Raw genomic sequence first — 22,499 nt, forward strand, 5'->3', positions numbered from 1 at the left:
ATAGATTTTTGCGGATTGGAAGGCTCATTTGTTAGTCGAGTACTCCAAAAACACTTTAGATTGTTAATTGTTGGATGACTAGATTTAGGACAACAAGTACTAGGTGGTGTATGATTCCATCTATTACAAGGACATGATCTACTTGGTGCCATACTTGAAGATGAAGGAGATTCCTGATTCACCCTTGGTAGGACACCCAAAATACCTCAAGACTTATAGGCAGATTTGTGAGAAGTTTGATTAGAAAGGCTACAAGGATAATGTGCTTTTGCCAAGGAGTGTGCCACTCGTCAAAAGAACAAATTTGAGCATACATTTCCAATCGGCTTACTCTAGCCTTTGTCAATTCTTAATAAAATATGAGAGAGTATCTGCATGGAATTCATCACTAAAGTTCCCAAGGTACAAGGTAAGGATTGTATTTATGTAGATCGGTTGACTAGAAGTGCTCATTTCTTTGCTATCCTAAAGAAATTTCGTGCAGTTCAAGTGGTAGAGTTATTCTTTCGAGAGGTGTTCTTCTTGTATAGCCTCCCACAAAACATAGTCAAGGATAGAGATATTTGTTTCCCCAACACCTTTTGAATGGAACTTTTCGTTTGGTAGGTACATAGTTGTCATTGAGTACAAGGTACCCCTGCAAATGGATGGTCAAGAAGAGATTGTGAAGAAGTGGTTGGAGGGCTATTTGAGGACTTATTCACCGCACAACATAAAACATGGATATGTTAGCTTCACTCGGGAGAGTACTGCTACAACACTACCTAACACATGTCAATAGGTGTGTAACCCTTCAAGGCACTTGATGGATATGAGGCTTCATCTTTCGTGGATTTGGGTTTAGGTGATAGTTGTGTACCACAGGCCACGGATTGGTTTTACAGGAGTTTAAATATCCTTCAGTCTCTCAAGGATAGCTTACAATTGGCTCAAAATCAGCAAAAAATGTACTTTGGTAGGCATTGGATTAAGTTGAGTTTGGAAATGGATTTGGAAATGGATTCTGGTCTACCTCCAAATACAGTTGTACAAACAATCTTCCTTGAAGAAAAGTGGTGTTAAGAAGCTGAAGCCTCGCTCCAATGGACTATACAAAGTGGTATGGAGAGTTGGAGAAGTTGCCCACAAGTTGGAGCTTCCAAAAGGGAGTCACATTCACAACATGCTTCATGCCTCAAGAAGGCAGACGATCTGCATTTCATGGTTTATGAGCAACTTCCACCTATTGATGAAAAGGTGAACTTGTACTAGAGCCTACAGAGGTCATTTATGTCAAAGAGAGGAAGTTGAGGTCACACATCATCAGGTGGTACCTGGTTTGCTGGAAGGGTTTGCTAGTTGAAGGTGCTACATGGAAGAGTGAACCGATCTTGGAGCATTCAAGTTAGAAATTGCTTGAGGGCAAGCAATTCTTGGGCCGAGAGGAATGTAATGTTCTCGAAATAATGACTTCATTAATATCCCATAGACCCCTTTAATTGATTTAATTATAAAATAAAAGTAATAGAATATGTTGGCCTATTTGTAACCTTTCAAGAAACTTATTGGAGTTTTTTGTAAGCTCATGGTTGACATTGTAGAAAATCATTGTGCAGTAAACATTTCTTGTGTATTTTCAGTTCTAGTTGGAGTTCAATATTGTTCGTCATTTTAGAGGTTCAAGATCCTCCCTATTCTAGCATTCACAGTTTCAGTGAGAGTCACTGGTCATCCTATTCTGCTTGTGATCCAAATCTATAGAGTCTTTAGTTGAAGACAAATATTATGTATTCTGATATACATTCTTATCATATGAAAATACAAATATCCAATTCTTGGATATTCGATGTTGTTGATGGTCTGTACCTTGCATTGACGATTCATTCTTTTATTTACGCTAATATTGGTGAAAGGATTGACTATATAATTGGCATACATGGGAAAACATTGTCTACCGCATATTTGCAACTGTATCATTTCCCTTTCCATATGGAAGATAGAGGATCCTTCATCATGTTTCAATTGAAGTGACAACCTACTTAGTGGTATGAGGTGTCATGGAAGTGTGTAAGCTTGTTTGGTCATACAGGTGAAACAAACTATTGTATGGGTGAATTCTGGTTCAGTACAAGTACTTTCCTGTACGGGTGAAACATATTACTGTCTAGGTGAAGTGTACTTAACGTATGGGTACCTTGCTATATGAGTGAAACATACTTATTGTATGGTGAAGCCTAATTACTGTGCGGGTGAAATATACTTAGCATGTTCTTGTATGGGTAACACTGTCATACATGGGAAGTCTTTGGTGTCAAATTGCCATTGGTACATTACACTTCTCTTACCACTCATGGTCTCTATTCTGACTGGCCACCTCAGATTGTTCCACTCAGTCGCATTGTCCACTTCCCATTTGTCTTCAGATCGATCCTCCTCCCCTTCCCAACTTTCTCCCTTATATGTCCATTTCAAACTGTCCAAAATTAGCACAAAAGTAATTCCATAACCAATTTTCAATAAACTGCAATCAATAAACAAGAAAATACCAATTCTCCAGCATCATTATAGCATAAGAAGATTCTTTGATTGCATGTCTTATATGATGACTAGTATATACTATTACGGTAACCAAGAAAAGTTGGTTGCAATTACCTAATTTATTTAAATTTCTAAAATTAAAATCTAGATAGGCTAGATCTTGCTGAAAACTACCTAACCAAACTTTGACAACTTAGACATCTTGTTTTTGCACGGTTGGTCCCAGTGTAAAAGGCTGGCAGCTGTCTCTCATAAATGATCCATCACTTCCTAATAATCATAGTACAGGATATTGGAGCCAATGTACATTGGCAAATTCCTCTCTTGGTGGATGATTTACATAGGGAATTGAAAATATTAGGCAACTGGTATAGATATTTTATATAATACATCTATCTAGAGATATTATTTTAATTTTATATTCAATCTGACATAAGTTAAGTTTTTTGTCATATCTTCCTTTTCATGAAGTATGATTGATATAAATTAGAGAGTTACTTTGTGATAACTCTCTAATGATCATATATTAAAAAACTATAGCACAAGGTTTATATATTTAAAAGCTATTTAATTTTAAAATTACTTAGATTTCTTTTTTTTTTTCCATTGTTTGTTAATAAAGTAATCAAAGAACTAGTGTCTCGAGTCTTTACAAAGATGTCATAGAGCAAGGCAAATTAAGTCCACGCTGTCTATAAACAACAAAGAAATAATACAACCAAAAGAGATACGACCAACTGCAGCCAAGCTTCTGTAAACAACAAACTGATGAAAGAGCTGGGACCCATATAGACAATACCAAGCCTAGAATGAGTATTTGGTATTGAAACAAAGGAAAGAAAGTTGCAGAGAATAAGGCAACTGGCAAGTTACCAAAAAAAGATTAAATAAAACACTAATGACATAGCTGCTGACTTAAGCACAAACTCAAACTACTAGTAGCATAGATAGCTGTAGCATGTGTAACTGGGAAGCACTGTATTACATATTTGCAATTAAAAGAGTAGTTATAGAGTTGCTGTCATGAGCATAAATTGGAACTACTGATAACATGGACAGATTTAGGATTTGTACCCTGCATCACTGTACTGCATATTTAGTTTTACATTGATTAGACCTGTGATCAAGGTGAAATTAGAAAACTTGCTCCTTCATTTTCTAAAGCTGCTCTGTAACCTTAGTATTCTTCTTGCATAGCTTTTGGGACTGCGAAAGAATAAAAGCCACCTGAAAGAGTATGGCAGAGTAATGCATTAGATGACAATTTCATGGTGATAATTTGTAGCAAAAATAGCAGTAAATCTGTTTTTCCAGATATACTTAAGAGTTACTTGTCTAAAAGAATCTGCAACTGCATTATCAGCATTCCAAAGCCAAAAACAATTTCTATCCAATTAACTTCATGACTGCAAACAGCAAAGAATTCTCTAAACACAGAAAACCATTGTTTTTAACTTTTAGCATATGAACAATCTCAAAATATGTGTTTCATGCTCTCAGCACAGTGGTGAAATGGGCAGTTTGTTGGTTGAACCCATAATGCATTTCAACCTATCTCGAGCAGTGAGTTTGCAATGCGTTACTTTCCAAGCCAGTGCTTGAGTATCAAAATCAGCTGTAGATTTCCAAACTTGGGCCTCTCAACTTGTTTCAAAATATAGAGCTACATCTGCATTGCCATTTATAATTTAACCAAGGAATGAGGGCCCCATAAGGAAGATTAAGAGCATACATCCTCTTCAAGGGAATATGATTTAGGTGGCTACAAGAGAATCATTGTTAATCCTTAAAAACGTTACATTATTTTGGAGTACATAGCTTAATAGAAAGCTCAACATGAAGTAGAGACTTAACAAAAATCAGTAAGTGTTTATACTTATTGTAATGCCCATAATCAGCTTAAATATTCTCCAAAGATGCCCAATTAAGTACATTCAAATCTCTAATATCCTTAAACTGCTGAACTCCTTTTCTGTATAAAGATAAGCATGTTTTGGAAAACTAATAGCAAGTGGTTGACTGTGATATGTGATGAGCTTATTTCATCATATTAGAGCTGCAGCAAAACTAATTCTCAGAAGTGAGTTTAAAGAAGTAATATAGGAATACCTTTCTTCCTCGCAACAATCTAGGAGACATTAGCATCCAAATTCATAAAACATGGGGAAGGGGGTTCCCCTATATGAAGCTCGTGAACATGCAAGGAGAGAGCCATAGAACAATGAGGTGAAAGGCAACCATCCACCTCATGAGTAATTTGGAGTTGGTTTGAAGCCAACAAGAGATTTATCTGTAAGATCAGAGTACGAGGTTCTCCAATAGGGTCCAAAGAACACGTTGAGGCAACTCTAGAACCGAATGACTCGTCATCATCCTAAGAGGAGTATTTTATTTATATTTTCTTTGTTAGTTTAAAAAAAAATTAAAGACTTATTTTATTTATTCAATATTTTTTTCATGGTTATGATTTTTTTTCCAAATATTTGTTGATCAGGTTTTGATTTTTATGAATTCAGTCATCCTTGTTTCCACTATGAAACACCTCTAGGCATAGTAATATCCATATAATACATAACTCATAATACCAGTATAAGATATTTCTTTTTAAATGTGTTCGTTTAATTTTTATATCTACTATCACAACAAGATATGTTCTCTGTTGCCACTATTGAACCTCTCCACATAGTTATCTAGTCCACATATTAAGCAGACTATATAACACTAGAATATTCTAAAAGTGATAGGCTATCACTTAATGCAGAAAACATAGAGTTTATGGATAAGGAAAAGACCTAAATACACAAAGAAGTTAATAGGAAGGGTTTGGAGCTATGGCATGTGGAGGCTAAGTAGAAAATGGAGTAAACTGCGACTAAAGGGAATAGAGACGCAGATATATGCAGAGAGGAATGGAGAGTAGAGAAAAGAAGCAAGGGAGAAATAAAAATTTGGCACAATGAAATTTTATTGGGCCATAACGAGTTTGGGTTTATTACAGGATGAAAAACATACAATAATGAATTCTCACTCTGATAATGATACACCATAGAGTATTCACAGTACTTTCTGATTGCAACAGAATGAATACTCACTACTACTAGAACCTAAGTTACCGATGCTGGTTTTGATGCTGATGTAGGTGCAGGGTGCTGATGCATGATTTTTTTTGGGATTTTGGATGTGTTTGGGTGTGTCCATACACACACACACACACACACTATAATTTATGCATGCAAAGAAATGTAAGAAAAATACAAAAATAAACCATTGCATAGCATGATACTTCACCATTGATAGTTCAAATTGAAATAAGAAGAGAGCCCAACTCAAAAAAAATGAGAAGAATGAGCAATGAATGGCCTTTTTTAGGGCCATTTTAGGATTTAGGAGCAAAAAGGAACAAAAATAGAATAAAAAAATGAATTAACACATTCTTTTTAAAGTCACTTAAGTGATTGGGCGTTGAAAAAGTCATAGGTGCTCTCTAGAGGCGCCCGACTGCTGTTTGGGTGCTCTTGGAAGCATCCCGAGCACATCCATAGTCGTTGGGTATGCTTCTTGGATGCACCGGTGCAAAATCCAAAAGCGCCAAAATCGGCACCCGGTGTTTTTGGGAGAGAATTGGTATCTAAGACTAGAACAATAATCACGACACTTGCTAAAGCAATATCACATCTGCGTGACTTTGTCTTTTTGATATTACCAAGAAAACAACTACAGGAAAATCAAAAGACTAACACACAAAGAACGCTATAGGAATTAGTTCAATGATGCCACATGATAATTACATTGTAACGCATAAAATTGTGATCAACGTCGTAGACCACCGAATTATAGGTACATTCAGGAAAAGAGGGATGCCCTCAAATGTGAGCCCTTGGAGGACTTAAACTAGATTAGCACAACCCAAATTTATGTAAGGGTGCTAATGCAAGATCCAAGTCCTTTTAGGGATGTAATCTCTTTTCCCGTTTGAGAGATGTGATGTTGTTGTGAATGTGAAGAATGATATGCAAGTAAAGTTAAAAAACATACAATGATAGACAACAAGAAATCTGATCTAGTGTACCAAAGTAAGTGCTTTGAAATGACAGAGAGCAAAAAGTACTCACCTTGAGGGCTAGTAGAGGATGCAAGTTCAAATCTAATAAAGGATTTTCAGGCTGTTAGAAACTTGAAATAGAGATGGGCATCCAGGAAGTTGAAGCTGCAAATTGTGAAAATTTGTTGCAGGAACAGGTCGACCTCTTCGGTATAGGTCAGCTTGGGGTATAGGTTGACCTCAACCCATACCTAAGAGGCTGAGAATTAGAAATCTTTGATATGCAACGGAACCTGCAACTCCAAATCTATAAAATTTGAATATGAATATCCTTGAATCTGCACCTAGACTCAAGAAAAGAGGAAATTGTTTTGTAAGGGGCTTGCCTTGGTCAAACCCCTGTTTAGGAAATAATCTTAAAATAAATTAAGTAAAGCATGTGAAACAAGATAAATGTTAGTATTCACCTTTCTTATCAAACCTTCATCGATGGTCTAGGTCTTCTATATCAACAAAGATGTATGGATCCTTGTATGTGTATGTAGAATATAAGATGTCTTCACACATGCAATGGATCTATATGTTGTCCTGCATTTTGTCACCACAAAATAAAGCTAACATTACGAAACTTTTTCAAATTAGTTTCACATTTCTCTGAGTTTAGTTCATTATTTAATTGGTTAGTATTGATTAACCAATCTATATCAATTGATATAATGAATTTTTTTATTGAAGGCCTTCGTCAAGTCTTTTTCGTTTCGCTTTCTGTCGAGCCTTTGCTTGATTTTTGAAGCCTTCATCATCCGTTCTTTGCTTTTGAGTTTGCGTTTGCTTGTTTTTAGTGCTTTGGTTTTGCTCATGTCATGCTTTTCGTTTTTCCCTTCGATTTGGTTTAACCTAGAGGTCAATCGAAGTTTCTGGTCAAGAGTTATGCTCGTTTTAGTGCCTCAAAAGTGGACATTTTAGGTGCAATAGCCCGAATTAAAAATATGATGTTATATTTTCAATTTGACTTTCACTTTTTGATAAATATAACTTATGTTCACTTTTTGTTATGTTTTTAAGTTACTTTAACTTTAAATTTTTAACTTAAAGTGACTATAGTGCACTTTATGCTATAATTTTAAGTTAGATTTACTTTTTAATTTTTCAATTAAAGTAACTATATAACTATATAGTTTCACTTTAATTTTTGGTTTTAAAAACTCAAATGTTTCTTTAAATGTTACTTTAAAATGATGTTTATATATTATATTTCATAATATGATAAATAAATATTGTTTATGACCCATTTTGTAATATTTTTATAATTTTAGGTGAATTAAATGAATTAAAGTCGTTATAAGTGGCCATTTTATATGCAATAACATGAAAAATCCATCAAAAGTGAACTTTTTACATGCCACTGCATATAAAGTTTGCTTTGGTGGACCTTTTTGATGTCACTACATCAAAAGTTCATCATAAGTGGACCTTTTTGATGCTATGGCATGAAAAATGAAGTTTTTATGTTTAAACATTTAAAAGGTGAGTTGCATTTTAAAATATGCTTCCTCCTCAAAAAGATCCGATTTTAACTTGTTTCATATTTTAAAACATGCTATGCACCCAAAAAGGTCCGGTTTTAACTTGTTGCATATTTTAAAATATGCTATGCACCCAAAAAGGTCCGATTTTGATCAAAAGCATGTTTTAAAATGTGTTGTGCCCTCCAAAAAGTCCGATTTTGAAAGAATGCATATATTTGCTTTCCAAGAACCCGATTTTGCTTATTGTGAGAGATTTACTTGGTGGATTTGCATGAAATCTTCTCCATTGAAGGTGTTTTTACTTGGCAATGAGTTTCCTTGCATCAAGAATGGATTTAACATGCTGAAAATTGTTTTTGGGAGCTAAATCCTAGGGCACGTTTTTGAAGAAAACTCCAAATACCTCGATTTTGGATCAACGTTTTTGCATGAGGATGAATTGATTTGATCTTATTTGATGATTACATTGCATATTGGTTAACATTTTGGTGTTTAAACACCAAATCAATTTACTCATGCTCCTTGGTGAAACACGTTTTCCACCAAAAATGTCCCATGAGTTTCAATATGCAAAACATTGGATCTTGGAGTGTTTTTAGGGCACATTTTGGCATCTTCTAACAAGAACTCCTTGTTTGCTGCCCTCTCCCATTCGAATTTGCAAAGTTGGAAAAAGTTTTACCATTTTTGGAGAATTTTTCAACATTGGAGCATCTTTTTCCTTCATTTTTGGCACTTAATCTTCATGTAAGTGGACTTGTTCTTTCTTGCTATTTAATTTGTGCTTATCTTGCTGATTTTATGCACATAATTGCTTGATGATTGCCAGTTAAAAAAAATCTATACCATGGAAAGTGCATTTTTCCTTTAAATATGAAGTTTTTATTCATTTTCACTTTTTTGGTTCTTTTCCAAGTTCCAATTTCAAATTTGAGTTTTGAAGTGCATTGCATCTTGGTATGTTTGAGTCATTTTCCAAAGTTATGTTGTTTTTTTTGTGTTTTGTGTTTTGTGCTTGCTTGCTGATTTTCTCCACTGGGAGAAATTACAAGTTCTTTCCCAAGAATTTGTTTTTGTTTCATTACATGTGAAAGCATCATCATATTCCACATTTAGTTTCTATGTCACAACACTTCGTCTCTCAATCAACAAAATGCGATTACATGTTTTTCATCCGATTCGCTATCCGCATATGCATGTAATCCCATTTTCCACTTCCATTTTCACCCATCTCACTTTCGCTTTCTTTCGCATGACATGATTACACGAAATGTCTTACGTGTAATTGCATTAAAAAGGTCTGATTTTGATTAAAAGTCACATTTTGAAAAGTCAAAAAGATGTCATTTTCACCTCCCATGTACTTTGACTACTCTTTTTCACCAAAAGTGACTTTAAAACTCATTATCTCACTTCCATTTTCCATTTCCATCCCTTCATATGCATTTACATTTCCGCATCTTTCCATGCTTACCATCTTAACTTTCATTTGCACTTACATGTAAAAGCTCATCCATCATTCGCCTTTGCTTGTCATCTCACTTTTCATTCCTCATTATATGTTACATTTACATGTAATCCATTTTCTGTGCAATGACATCTTGAAAGCCCAAGTCACATTTTGAAAATCAGCAATCTCCATTTGTACGTATTCCCATGCGCCAAGCACTTTACATCAAAAAAAGAAGAAGAGGTAAAGGTGCTGATGGAAAGTTGTTCCGAGTTTACATCCAGACACCATCGAGAAGGTTTTCAAAGTGTTAAAGACTCTAGTTTGTGCTGATCTACAAAGGAAAATTCACGACAACTTGAGCAAGAAAAGCTGGATCACATCAAGTTTCCACATGACAATGGACAATTCATCATAGTCAGAGGTTATCAAAAGATGCAACACCATGGTTATCAAGGTGAATGTAGTGGTACAAAGTACAAGAACTTCCGATCTTGTGATCATCCGAGATTGCATTGCCAAGTACAAGGCTCTTCAGAACAATCTCTAGGATTGTTTCAATTCTCTTCCCTCTTTCTTCTTCTTCTTGTTTCATGTTTGTAATTGAAGAGGATGTATGACATGAAAATGTGTAATTACATGTAATGTGAGTTACATGTATATGTAAAACATGTAATGCGAGTTGCATGTGCAATTGCATGTAACCCCATATTTTCTCTTTTAGTTAGACTAGGTCAAAGTTGGTTGAGTTGCTCTCACTTTTTCTTCCATCTTTTTCTCAACTCCTGTGCCTATATAAAGGAGTGCCCCCTCATTGTAAAAATCATCTTTTGTTGTATGGAAGAAAGCTTTGCCACATTTGTGCAAGCATAACTTTGATTGTGTAGTACGAATTTGAGAGAAAAGTGAATAAAAGAAGCAATTGGATTCGAAGCTTTGACTAAAAGCAATTGTGATAGAGCAAATTAGAAGCTTTTACTGTAATTTGTGTGTATTGGCTTGATTCATGTTATTATTGTGTGTTCAATAAAAGAGCACAGTGATTTAAGAAGCAATTGGAGCCGAAGCTTTGATTGGAAGCGGTTGTGGAAATATATAGCTAGAAGCTTTGTCTGTAGCTTATACTTCTTTCTTAATTCGCAAAATAGTTAAGTATTCTTACTTTTAGGAGTCTTTGTGCCCTAATTGTAAAGTTTTTCATATAGAAGTACGATCGGACTTAGAGCCAAACCGGTACATTTTTAGTTAGCCTTTGAGTTAGTGAAGGTTTATCAGTATCACTGTTTCCAGCAATACACCTTGCCCATTACTCGCTCCACGAGTAAGTGGATTCTTTCTTGAAAGTTAAGAAGAAAGGATATTGGTAACACCCATTTTATAAAATCTCTCGACTTCTTGCTTATCTTGAGTTAGCTCGAGGAACGGTGAGAAGGGGGAGCCTTCCCTTTAAGGTAGGAGAGAGTTTGTCTCACACACTGTGGCTGGTCATTTTATTTTGCGACTGAATTTTTACCCAAAATTGTCAGTTGCAAAATATCCACCCAACACTATAATCACCAAATCATAGACCATGGATGTATCTATGCAAGATATGCTTGAATGGAGAGGGAGAAGAATGAGGATGGATGTAGATCTCCTCCCTTGATAGCCAACTCCTTTGTCTCGAATGATGAAAGAAACTAGATCTATGGAAGGAAATGCATGCTTGATGAATGAATGGATGGAATGTCTAAGATCAATGCTTGCTAGAAATCACCAAAAACTCTTGAATGCACCTTCGACCTGATTGCTAGCTCTTGAGATACCTTCCTTGATTTGAGATGTAAATTGAAGGAAGAAGGGCTCCATTTATAGCGATTTCAAGCTTTGAAACCAAGAGGGCCGAATGCACTACGTAGGAAAAAATGAAATAAATTCAAAATGGGCTCTGAAATCCCACAAAATCAAATCCTTGGGTATAGATTGATCTTGACCTATACCTAGATACAGAATACATATGGGACCTATACTAGAGAGGGTCCAATTAAAGAGGAAACCTCAAAGATCTCAGTTTTATAAGTGGTTTAGAGAGGAATTGAAAGGAAATGGGGAAAAATCAAGCATAAATGTATCCATAGTCTAGGAGATTGCTAAAATGGGGCCAATAAGTCCTTGAACTTCCAAATTAATGGGTGCTAACTTTTTAGGATGATACATACACAAAGAGAATATTGAATTGTTGAAACAATCAGCTACAACTATCATTGTACTTTGGGCACACAATGATCAGACACACAATCATCACTTAGAATGTCTAAAGAAGTTCCTTTATGCACGTGACCTAGCAATGTCAATCCCATCACCCTTGAACAGATACAATTAACTTCGGCGCTTTCTAGAAAAAGTTAGATGCTCTACGAAGAGCTATCGAAAGTTACACCATTTCCTGTTAGCAATCATGAATTCCATTTGGTGACTTTGAACACACATCCTACGACAAGACAACAAGGCATATATAAAGAGCCCTGTTGAGAGAAGATGACAAACTTCAACTCGAGCTTTCATCACAAACCGCAGGAATACCAAACAATTTTCACCCGATGACACTTACACTTCATTCTTCATTAATATGGTTGGTGGCAGTTATGTATGAGATTTGTTTCATGTTCAGACATTCGATGTCACAAATGCATGATCCTCCACAATGAAGTGATCAACACGGTGGCATGGATGAGCTGGCAACAAAATACAGTCGCTTCAAAATAACAAAGGCATAAATAAGTGCAACAATCATGTAGAAAGCTGAAAAATGAACCAACACACTATCATAGGTTTCAGAGAATAATAGAACCCATTCATCAAAACCTTTGCAGGTAGCAGGAAATGAAAAGCACAGTTCAGCAGTATTGACTCTTGACAGTCTAAGTCACATTGCTGAGTAAAGACATTGCATATACAATCTTGACATCAAATTGATAAAGCCATCACGGGTAAGAGAAAAAATGTCTCTCTGAAGCTACAAAAACTAACAATTAAGACCCCGCAAAAAGTGACCTGAATGATGATGCCTAACTATGTGTAAGGGAACGGACACTAAAATCAATGAAGAAAGTGGAAGTCTAAAATGGACAAGTTATGACATTACTCATGTATTCTAAGACAGTTTGGAAGTGATCATCTCTATTTGATATTTAGAAAAATTATTCTGTGAGTACAAGGCATACACAAAAGTTTCCATGAACATACAAGGAAATAAGGCATTTTTATCTTTCTACCATGTCTTTAATGAATAATTAGTTGAAGATATTAGCCATAGGGCTGTCAAGAATATACCTTCATAAGTGTTGAAATGGATTATATGCAAGGGGACTTGTGGCTAGGGTGTAGGAAGTTAAGTCTATTGTGTGCTCCGGGCTGTGATAATATTGTGCCCCTCCTGCTGTAGGATTTCTTGGCACATCTCCTTAAGGTGACCTAGATTCAGAATACAGAAATCAGAGCTTACTCTGAGATTACTGCCCTTGAACGTGCACAGTGCCATTTTATAACCTTTAAGAAAACTCAAGACAAACTGATAGTTAAAACCCTGATGCCATCGAAAAATTCTAGTCACTCACTGTTTTGAAAATCTGCAAAACATTGAGGATTTTTAGTACGAGAAAATGCCCTTACAAGTTCTGGCCTGTTTAAATCACTTTCCATGCTTGTGGATAAAAATTGTGCTCAAAATTCAGTTCTCAAATTGCCTACAGGTTCATTATTTTCTATTCTAAACTTTTTGAGGTGCTGCAGGAAACCCTAAGCAGAGTGGAGTACTATATGATGCGACTAAAAGGTACAATGTCCTGTGGCATTGAGAATGGCACTTAATCGCTTCAAGCAAAAGTTTTCTGGGGAGAGAATGGCTGAGAGGATACCTATTGGAGGGAAGATTGCGGAGAAATGAAGTATATTGACACTTGTGCTGTATTTATATGTAGCTATGATGCCGCAATCATTACCACTGACCCCCATTGGAAGTTTGTCATTGGTGAAGGAGAATATTGTAGTTGTGCCATATTAGTCGTCATTGATGTTAACATACCTCTGTTGACTTATTCTGTTATGGCTCTTGGATATTAGTTGATGTAGTTGATACTATTTTGATCCACATGTCTCTTCATGAAAAGATTTGGAAATAAGATTTTGACAGAGTATTTTGGTATATCTGATGCTTCTACATTTAAGATTTCACTAGTTTTGGTGCTTTGGTTAGATTGATGTTTTACGTGGTAACTGTTTTTGTTAGTTATTTAGTTCCTTGAGAACAGAACATGTGTTCAGCATGTCCACATTCCCTTGCATGGACATTTTTGGTTCTATGGTTTTGGGACAAGGTTATGGAGTGGATGAAAGGTATTTGGTTGACTTGGAAAGTGATTTGATTTCATTTAAGTATGGTGGTTGTGCCTCCTTTGAGGTAGGACAGTGGGATAAGAGAAATTGCAAAGGGATATGAAGTGGTATGTAGCAAGGACAAATGTGAGTTCATAAAGAATAAATGAAGTGTGTTACACTGTTAAGTCTATTTTTTGAGCTTCAAGGGAATTGATTTGTGCATACATCAGATGCAATTTTTATACTTCATTTTGTCTACTTCTCTACTCTAGGCAGTGAGCCTGTACTTATTGCGCAGTGAGCTCTCCAACAGTGAGCTGTGTAGTGTGCATGTGTAATATTTTCTAACTAGTTATATAATATTGATAGTTAACCCTCTCTATAAATTTTCTCATTTGGTCTTTTGTACATATGATTTTTGTGTTTCAGTTGATTAATTGTTCCCTGAATGGTAAGAATAACTTGAGGAGCATGAAGTGAATTGGAATCTGAGTATTCCATCTGTTCAACAACACCTGCAATTGAAAACCTTTCATTTGTAATGTGTCAAGTCAAGTATAGGATACTTCCATGATATCTAGAAGCTCGCATGATGCTTTCTAGTAGCATGAAGAAAAATCAAAGTGGTAGTTATTTTTATAAATAGTTTTGTATATATTGTTTGTCAAAGTCTGTTTGGTTTTTTATGATCATGATTGAGCACCTTTCAGCAATAACATGTTGACCATGTGAATTTAGGATGGAATGGAAGCAATAAACAACCATATAATCATGGATAAAACTTTAAGAAGGAAAATTTTATGGTATTACAAAAGGGGAATGTCAAAATTCAGTGCTTAACACAGGGTATTAATAGTAATTAGCATTGTAAGTGGTTATGTAATAATCACTTTAATCAGTACAGATTAGTCTTTAGTTAGTCGTTAGGTGGTTTTGAGTAGCTCGTAGGTTGAATGGCTTATATTCTTCTTTTACTTCCCTTGCTTCATAGGGCTTACCTTCAACTTCAAGTTTTTTGGCACGAACAGAAACTATAATACCTATAGATGTGTGTTTCTGAACCGTGTTTTTTTGTTGATTAATTATTTATTCTTGCAATCTCAGGAATCTTAGATTGATTCTAAGACGGCGACACTCTCTCCAAGGTCTTGAAGTGAGGTTTCACCTTCTCTGGCCAGCTTCCTCACTTCCTAATTCCCTTCCTTGATGAAATGATTGAATCGTTAAGATTTGATTCCTCCTTCTCGGACCTTGTTGTCGTTCAACAATTCAACTACTAACACAAATTCCATTAGATTTACCCCTCTAATACCAATTACGATTCTAAATTTTTTAGTTTCTTACTAAAATGGAAATATTTATTATTACAATGTAACACCAGTGCTTGGGTACGTCGAGACGCCAAGACGAGTTTCTAATATGGGGGGACAAAGGGCCCCAATTTTGGGATGGTGGGGGGCGGGATCAGGCAGGGTGTTGTATACTATACATATAGAACTTGAAATGCTAGGTATTGTTGATGTCAGTTTTGTACCACTACATAACATATAGCAATTGAACACTTGATATGGGATATCAAACACTCAATTCCTCTCTTGAAAAGTTAATACTCATGAAGACATCAGAAAAACTCCAATGTTCCTTATACCTGTGGATACTAACTCACTTATTGATGTAATTTGCTTGTAATCACGTAGGCGGCCTTACATTGTTCATTTAAGGATGACTTGGGTTTTGGGATGATGTTGATGATTTTGTATGAGTGCCAGATTATGTTGATGGTGGTGATGACGGTGGAGGGTGTAGTACCTGATAATGTTGAGGGTTGTGACAATGGGGCAATAATGCTCTAATAGCTTTCTTAGAATGAAATCCGACTGCTCAACTACTTGCTATTTAACCCCTACTCCTATGAATGAAAAGATTAGCAAATGGACGAGGATCGAATCTGATGAAAGCTAACCAGCAGCTCTACCTCCATACATGCAATGATTCAAGGGAAAAGGACTAGTTTACCACACAAGGCTTCCTAACAAGCCGCTAGGGTGCTAGTGGCCTAGTTATAGATCCGTATCAAACATCCACTAATATTACGATGCAACTATCCTTCTACTCTTACTCTTACTAACTTTCTTGAAATGGAATCTACTTTAGCAACTTCAAAGGAAATTTAATTCTAACTATTGGAAGTAGAAACCATGCAATAACACCAAGTGTTCTTAATCACCATGCAAGTCACAACAATGAGAAAGAAGCAATTTTGGTATTATCTTTAGCAAAAATTTTCTTCGACCCTTTACAAATGAGAGCAAATGGCCTTATATAGAGGCCCAAAATTACAACTGACAGTAGAGATAAAGAGGCAAAACCAATGATCCAGATTGGATCATAGAAACCCTAATTAGGGTTGCCACCCCATCAGCCAATGAGAAGACACCACCTCATCAATGAACCAATGAAAAGAAAAGGAAAAGTGGCAACCAATGAGAAGGCACCAAAATGGTAGCCAATCAAAATCAGACACTTATCCTACCCAAGAAGGAGAATTTTCCAGTTGCGCTTACATCAAATGATCTTCTAATATAGTTCTACCCCTTTCTTTCATCCTTTTAGCCAAAGCAATGAACTTGGATAGCTTGTCGTTGACTTCCTTCATGGGAGGGCAAGGTGTATGCTTCATCTTGAGCTCAACTGAATTCATCATGTTGCTTGCTGCTTGCAATGTCTTCTCATGATCCTTTTCATATTCTTTCACTTATCCGATAAAGGCATTGAGGGAGGCAAAGGTGCCCAAATGTTTCTTCTTGATGGCAACCTTCCCCAACTAATCCAATCTTGATCCAAACTCTGTCTCATTGATGTTCTCCTCTTTGATATCATCAAAATCAAGCGTAGCTCCCCAACATCGCTCATCATGGTGGAAATGGAAGTGTCAATGCTTGGGTTGTGTTGTGCAATCTTGTTCTGTACCTCTTCAAGTATTCTCAATCTGATAGTCAAGGCAACAAACCAAGACTCCATACTCAATCCTGCTTCATCTATCAACTTGGCTCTTTCTATATATTTCTCCGGTAGTCCAATGAATGGCTATAGCCTAGGAATGGCTAAGTCAATGACTAGAAGGAAATCCTTCCATTCACCTTCAAATGTTTTGAATTTATCTTTAATAACCACCAATGACCTAAATGTTGAGACAAAAATAGGCAAGAAATTTCGCCCATGTTGGATTATATTGTGGATCCAATCCTTGACTTTGTGCAGCTAAGTTGATATCTCTTCTGTGATGCTTCCACTGTCTCGAGGAAGGGTTGCCTAGTGCAATTGTTGGATATGCTGGCAATCTTTCCAATACTTGTTTTCGGCCTCAAACTTTAGAATCCTTTCGTTCGCCTTCCTCAACCTTTCTCTAATTGGAACCATGCCTTCCTGGATCTCCTCACATTCCATGTCATCTATGATTCTTCCCAAGTTATGCTCAACTATCTCATATTCTTGAGCTACAATCTCATTCATTGCCTTGCTAACCGTTGGTATAGCAATCTGAACCTTTCGGTGACCATCATCATCACTCCTGATTACCTTTGCCACTGTTTTTGCAATTTGTTCTTGGTTCTCGCTATCACCCTTTTCTGCTAATCCTTCGATATCTTCAACTGTTCGGACAGTCACTACCTCACCTCTTGGCATAAGCATTTGCCTCAACCACAGTGGTGCAATGCATCTCCCCAAATTTGGATTCAATTCGACTAACAAAGCATCACCAACAGTGTCGGGTACCTGGCTCATTTCCTCAATATCAATTGGCCTATTCTCTTCTTCACTAGTGACTGTCACATCTTCTCCATGTTGGTTCTTCGAGAGAGGAGAGTACTCGGTGTTGTCACTGTAACCACTTGATTTTGAATCTACTGCAACCCCTTGTTCACTTGTATTAACCTCTTGGCTTCTAGCCTCAATTATGCTTTCCCTTGACAGTGCTGCATTCTGTTTCTTTGCTGGAGGTTCCCGATGCTCTTTACTTTTCTCAACCTCCAAACCTCTCTTCTTGCTCTTAACCGTTCTTTGCTGTTGGCTACTGCCCTCACCTTTTTGTCCGACTGACTCTGCTGGACTTTCCTTTGGTTTCATCTTCTCATAAGTAAGGTGTACCCTCTGACTTTGTAATTTCCTTAACTTCCCATTGTACCACGACTCGGTGTGTAGATCAATTGTTCTTGTAATTGCCTCCAAGGAAGGATCCTGATGGTCATCACAATCCACTGGATTTAACTCCATTCTATCCACTATATCATAGTCTTCTCTTAGCACATTCTCATCATCTTCCAGTTGATCGGGAATATCAAGGCCTCTCCATCCGATTGCCCTCATCATGTTCACTTACAATCTTGATAAAGCTAGCTTTCTCACGTGAAAGTCATCTCGTGCATTGGCCCATAAATCCTCTATAGTAGGAACATGTTTGAATGTATTTCCATGAGATGCCTTGATAAGACCATTAGGATCAAATCCTTGCCTTGCTCTATACCATGCTAGATGATACCATTCTAATTCTTTCTCCGCAGTTGCAAAGGCGATAGGATTAGGGCAACTATTATTGCCAATTCTAAATGGGAAGGTAATCCCTGTCTCACCTTTAAGTTTCATCATTTTGTCATAATGCTCAAGTTGCCTAGCCAATTCCATCAAAACTACCTTGTCGGGTGGGTATCTTGGAAGTCTCTTGGGACAAATTGTACTTCCTGTTACTCTAATATATGTGAATTGCGGAAATTGGATGAACCAAATCCCATATTTCTTGACTTTTGCTTCTGCTTCCTCTAAGAGTCTCTTAGCAAGTGTCCCTTCTAATATTCTTATTGTCTTTATGGAAAAGACGTCATAAAACATCTTATAATCCTTGGTGTTGTGCAAATGAAGTTGTGCATAGCACTAATGCACCAAATATTGCCCCGACCCATTGCCAGTTGCTCCTAAGGCCTTAAGTCTAGGATTTTCATATAGTCTTGCAATTAGATAGAAAAGGTAGGATCCCATATAGAATTTCTTTTGATTTTGCACTGTCCTAAGTTGCAACTCTAAATTTTCGCTTATGAATCTAGCCCAAATTTTCTCTTTCCATTTTCAATTTCATCAACAAAGAAGTACATCCAGTTTTCGTATTGCATACCTTGAGCTAAGCCCATGATCCGGCTGAGAAGCACAATGAGATTACCATACTCTGATTTGAAATCTGACACGGTGAGCCTTGATGATCTTATAACTCCTTTATTGCCTTTGTGTAGCCAATTCTGCTTTAGATGAATGAAGTAAGCCTCCTGGTTATCCTGAAATAACTTAGCTGCCTGATCAATCATTACCACTGTCATGCCTTTATACCGGGGAATATTAAATGCTTTTTCGACCACTTGTCCACCAATGTTGGCTAACACTCTCTTCCCTTTATCAAACATGATGGACTTACTAACCAAATCAAACCGAGATGCACACTCCATTACCAATTCCGAACAAGGCAAGGTAGGAGTGAAAGTTGCCGCGTGTACAATTCCACTTTTGTAGATCTTCTTTGCCATGGGGAATTGTCCTTCTTTCAATCTATTTTTCAACTGTATCATGTTCACTGTACCAATATTGGTATCACTTATTCGCTTCACTTTTGAGAAGAAGGTGGTCTTAGGCATCATGTCTTCCTTGTCTTTTTTGGTATTCATTTTCTTTGGGTTCTTGCTTGCACTAACATCTACCATCCTAAAGACTTATTTCTACCCCTTCATTCTAAATGATATGGACTACACTTATCGATGTGCAACCTTCTTTCTATCGATGGAATCTAGTTTATTTCTGCCTCGCCAAGTCCTATCTCTACACTTATCGATCTCCAACCTTCAACCTAGGGGTGGGACTACCACTTATTTCTTCCTCTTCGTTACCTTAGGATGGACTATGCTTATATCTCTCGACTTCAACCTAGGGTGGTCTGGCATATTTCTGCCTCGCTAAGTGTCCTATCATGAAATCTACCTTTATCAATCTCCAAACTTCAGCCTATAAATGGAATGATGAAGTGGTGGATGATGAATGGAAGAAGAATATAAGGGAAATGAAATCAAGCAAGAACAAGGAATAGAATCCACCTTTAACAATCTTCACCTCTAAAATGAATTGAATTTTACTTTGATTTTGTCATTACCAATAACCGGGCCTTCTTCAAGTTCGGATCAGACCTTAGAAAATTCAAGCTTCATTGCAAAAAAATTAGAATTTTGATCTCTTTGAAACTGCCCATATTTGCCAAAAAATCAGATCTTGGATCATGTGTCTTCTACCAAATAAAAATTGCCCAAATCTAGTGCAAAATTTGTAGCCTTTAGAAAGAAAAACCAATCCTTAAAATCGCCAAGCAAGAGAAAATATTCAGGTCTGCTACAAATTGCCTAGGGCATAAATCGCAGCCCTTTATGGAAGAAAGAAAATGGTGCCAAGCAATAAAAAATCTGCCTGAAGGAAAAAAAAACGCCAAGGTTTGAGAGCTCCAAGAGAAATTGCCAAACACATGAGCCGAGATGGAATGAGAAATAAAAGAGGGGGGAGCCTCTCTTATACCACAATCTCCTTGCTCCCTCAAGCTGGCCAACTATCCTTGGAGGAGAGAAAAATTAAATTAGTGCTCCATTAATGGTCCAAAATTAAATGCCATGTTAAAATTTATTTTGCCCATAGTGAAATTTGCCCATTTAATTGCCGATTGTGACCAAAAATTGCAAAATAAAATTAGGAAAGCCTTGAAGATGCCAAAATTTTCATTTGAAAGCGTTTTAGCAATTAAAATATCATTAGAATCAACTCTAGCAAGCCAAAATCGATTTTCAATTTTAATTTACCAATTTCTTTCAACATTTAAAAATCTTCTAGGCAATATTTCAACCAAAATAAATGCAATTTCGCAATTTTTTCCAATTTCAATTTTGCAAACCATTTCGATTTTTTTAACCAAATTAATCCTTTTCTTGGCACTTAAAATCAATTTTTCCATTTTTAATTTCACTATCAAAAAATTTCTTTTCACCAAAAAAAATTCAAGATTTTCCAAAACAATTAAATCTAAAAATTTCATTTTAAAAATTTTCAAGTTTATTCAATTATATCCAATTTCCAAAATCCGTCTAAGTCCAAAATTTGTCATTTTATCCTACTGAATACGGTTCTAGCCATCCAAAAAAATGTTGTTTTAAAAATTTGTTTGGCCTAAGGATAAAATCACAAGCTCTGGAAAATCAAGTTAAGACCAGGTGAAGAAAGAAATCCAACTACATCCCTCCTTGCTTGAAGGCGTCCAAAGTGTAAAATTTTCAAATCAAAAACTTTTGGACAACTCCAAAATAAATTTTCCTAGGTAATCGAAAAAAAGGGGATCCCCAAAATTTTGGGGCGATGGTGTGAAAACCTCAACCGGTATGAAATGATGTTTTAGTATAACATACCAAATTTAGAAACTTGAACATTAAAAAATAGCAGTATGAACTGGTATCATTGAACATTGAACATAATAACATAGTACATACCCAATAGTAACATTCAAAAATCAAAATTCAAGTAGAAATTTAAATGCTCGTCTCGGTGGTGGCATGGTTGCAGAATGGCGAAGGTGTGGGTACTTGGGTACTCGAAGTACTTGGTGCAGGGACATCTTGGGGACGGGTACTTTGAGGTTTTGGGAGGGGCGCGAGTCCTTGGGTTTCACACAAAAATTAACTGCTAGTATGACTTGCATCGTACTTGGAACCTAACTATAGTGTTATGTGAATTTAATATTCCCTTCAAAACAAAACAATAACAGTTGAAAGGAAAATAAGCAAACGGAACAATAACAGTTGAAAGGAAGATAAGCAAACAAAACAATAACAGTTGAAAGGAGAATAAGAAAACAAAACAATAACAGTTGAAAGGAGATTGGGAAAACAAACCCTAATGCAACAATAAAGCTCAACTTGGAAAAGACTTGGTGGAGCCTACACTGATCACCACCTTCCTTGCTTGATGGCTGGACAAAATGCAGGTGGAGCGTGCAGCGAACAATGAAATACACCCAAGTACTCTTCTCTCAACTCTCTGCTACTTCTTACACTTCCTCTGCTAGAAAAAAGCTAAATTCTTTATTCTCTCACTGTCACACCCATGTTTATCCCATCTCTATGCCTCTCATTTATCCAGCATTTTAAGTGTCCTTTTAAAACTCTTCTAAAGGATCCTTAACACTCAGAGACCTGGAGTGAGATCAGACCACAACTGTGACTGATTTTGTTGGACATAAGACACGTCCTTTTGGGTAGGACCACTTGTTTTGATTTCAGGATTGGCAGTGTAACATGCAAACCATGGATTTGCAGGGCTTATTGCTATACTGATAGTTCCTTGAGGTTTTAGCTATGAAATTCACTGTCTTGCTGACTGTTTGCAGAGTGATTGTTTTCTGATTCTATATGAATAAAAAATATCAAATAATATTCCATCCAATGTTTTTGAATATTCTTTTATGAATAACATCCATATGACACCCTTTCTTAATTTTTTGCCTAAAAATTTCTAGCTATCTTTTAAAATTTAATTG

General features: G+C 36.4%; 1 protein-coding gene across 1 annotated transcript in view; it reads left to right on the forward strand.

Moving 5' to 3' along the window:
• The window catches only part of LOC149557966 (protein LATERAL BRANCHING OXIDOREDUCTASE 1-like), a 99,012-nt gene that overhangs the window by 33,690 nt on the left and 42,823 nt on the right, over positions 1-22,499 (forward strand). The window lies entirely within an intron of this gene.

This window comes from Cupressus sempervirens, chromosome 5 (assembly GCF_028749045.1).
Source record: "Cupressus sempervirens isolate cs-2001-9-10 chromosome 5, ASM2874904v1, whole genome shotgun sequence".
Lineage (NCBI taxonomy): Eukaryota > Viridiplantae > Streptophyta > Pinopsida > Cupressales > Cupressaceae > Cupressus > Cupressus sempervirens.